General features: G+C 55.4%; 1 non-coding gene across 1 annotated transcript in view; it reads right to left on the bottom strand.

The window, feature by feature from the left end:
* LOC126357241 (small subunit ribosomal RNA) overlaps positions 1 to 194 on the bottom strand; it is a 1,893-nt gene extending 1,699 nt beyond the window's left edge. Inside the window, exon 1 of the ribosomal RNA XR_007566189.1 lies at positions 1 to 194. This exon is cut by the window's left edge and continues 1,699 nt beyond it. This is a non-coding gene — a ribosomal RNA (small subunit ribosomal RNA).
* Between the last annotated feature and the right edge of the window lie 2,306 nt (positions 195 to 2,500).

Below are 2,500 nucleotides of genomic sequence, written 5' to 3' on the forward strand. Positions count from 1 at the left end.
CTCTGGTCGGGACTCTGTTTGCATGTATTAGCTCTAGAATTACCACAGTTATCCAAGTAACGTGGGTACGATCTAAGGAACCATAACTGATTTAATGAGCCATTCGCGGTTTCACCTTAATGCGGCTTGTACTGAGACATGCATGGCTTAATCTTTGAGACAAGCATATGACTACTGGCAGGATCAACCAGGGAGCTGCGTCAACGAGAGCTGAGCAGCCGGCCGCCCGGGAGTGTGTCCCGAGGGCCCGCGCGAACACGCAAGCGTCCGCTCAATTATTCTGCAAACAGGAGGAGGCTGAGCTCCCCTGCACGATACACCTCGAAACCCTCTCAGGTCCCGGCGGCGCGCAGCGCCGTCCTAAGTACTTGGTCGGGTTCGAGAGAGGCGCAATCGCCCGGAGATAGGCGAGTAGACGCTTTCAGTGCGAACACCCGTGCTCCCAACTGAGCTTGCCGCTGCCGACAGAGGCCCGGGAGCGTGCTGTCGTGGCATTGCCGGCGGGAAACAACACGCGCCACCTACGGTGACCGGCAGCTCCAACGCCAGCGCCACAGAAGGGCAAAGCCCCACTTGGGTGCAGAAGCGAACTCTCCCAGCACAGCGCACGCGCCAACACGTCCGCAGAGCTGCGATACAAACCACCTGCGAGAACCGCTGGGGGCGACCGAGCAGCAGACGGCGTCGCGACGCCGAGTGCCGGGCGGCGGCGCATCCTCAACGCACACAGTCCGCAATCGGACCAGCACACTGCAGATGTCCACCGCGCTTCGCACCGGGCTCGGCAGAACCCACTTTGGCCGCCTGGCGCCGCGCGCAGGGTGCGCCGGCGCATAGCTGGGACGCCAGCCGGGCCCGTCGGCCGGCGCTCCTGCCACTGGGCGCCCCCCACCAGCCGGCTGTAGTGCGTGCGCTCACGCAGCGCGCGGCCAGCACGCCGGGCGGCCCCCCCTCACCGGCCGGGGACTGTCCCACCAAGCCACAGCCTCGTATCGCTTCATACCCACATGGCCAACTCAGGTTCGGGGGCATGGCGGGTACCGCCGAAACAACCGGTTCATAGATGTACCGATCGTCGCTATCACCGATGCACCTGCAGCGCGAACAACCGCTCAACAACTGATTTCCAGTTCATTTGCGGATCGTATACGTCAATCTACATTTGCGAAATCTACGATTCTGGCATGCCTGCATGTTATGTGTCACGACACGCTACATCAGCCCACATACACACTGCGGCATGTACACGAGAGAACACGTGGAAGATGGTCCGCGCACGTGTGCAATGTCCCTTGCGCGGTCGACTGTCAACCGGCCTCTGTAGCATGTCGCAGATGTGGAACGCGGTCCACCGTGCTATCATGTTGTGTGGGGCAATACGATTAAATAGGAAAACCCTCGTCGCTACATCAACAGACGGCTCACGCTGATTCCCGGCAGAGGGAGGAGGGGGGGGGGGGCCCAACATGCAATACTTTCGTCCGTACCTACCTACCACATGTCTGTACGGCGTACAACAGTGCAATCTCGCTGTAATGGGGAGACGAGACAAGTAGCATCGTGCACAACATATGGCCCTTATGATTCGCCATTGTAGGGCGCAGCCGGTGTACGGTCAAGCATGTGCCACATTATGTCACTCAGTACGTAACGACGGATGATCAGTGTGGGTTACGCGTACATCAGCGGACAGTCCACACAGGCCGTACCACAACGTACACTGACTGCATCGACAACTGAATGCAACTGAACAGCTGCAAGGCTCATTTCACAAACAAACGCCTGACCGACCAGCTTGGAAGGGCAGGAGGGGAGGGCGATATTCGTTCTGTAGCGGTACACCCTTCCAGTGGTTAGCGGGACTGTGTAGAAAGTACGCAACACTCGAAAGACCTTTATGTGAGGGTACGCACCATGGCATCAAGAAATACACATGACACCAGAGGATCCAAGCAGTGAACTATGTTCAGAGGGTTGCTGTTAGGCAAAGCTACATTCCTGTGACGTTACATGTGACAGTTAAGGTGCAGTGTAAGTTAGGTTAAGGTGCAGTGTAAGTTAGGTTAAGGTGCAGTGTAAGTTAGGTTAAGGTGCAGTGTAAGTTAGGTTAAGGTGCAGTGTAAGTTAGGTTAAGGTGCAGTGTAAGTTAGGTTAAGGTGCAGTGTAAGTTAGGTTAAGGTGCAGTGTAAGTTAGGTTAAGGTGCAGCGTAAGTTAGGTTAAGGTGCAGCGTAACTTAGGTTAAGGTGCAGCGTAACTTAGGTTAAGGTGCAGCGTAACTTAGGTTAAGGTGCAGCGTAAGTTAGGTTAAGGTGCAGTGTAAGTTAGGTTAAGGTGCAGTGTAAGTTAGGTTAAGGTGCAGTGTAAGTTAGGTTAAGGTGCAGTGTAAGTTAGGATAAGGTGCAGTGTAAGTTAGGATAAGGTGCAGTGTAAGTTAGGTTAAGGTGCAGTGTAAGTTAGGTTGAGGTGCAGCGTAAGTTATGTTAAGGTGCAGCGTAAGTT

The sequence above is a fragment of the Schistocerca gregaria genome, chromosome 3 (assembly GCF_023897955.1).
Source record: "Schistocerca gregaria isolate iqSchGreg1 chromosome 3, iqSchGreg1.2, whole genome shotgun sequence".
In the NCBI taxonomy this organism is placed as follows: domain Eukaryota; kingdom Metazoa; phylum Arthropoda; class Insecta; order Orthoptera; family Acrididae; genus Schistocerca; species Schistocerca gregaria.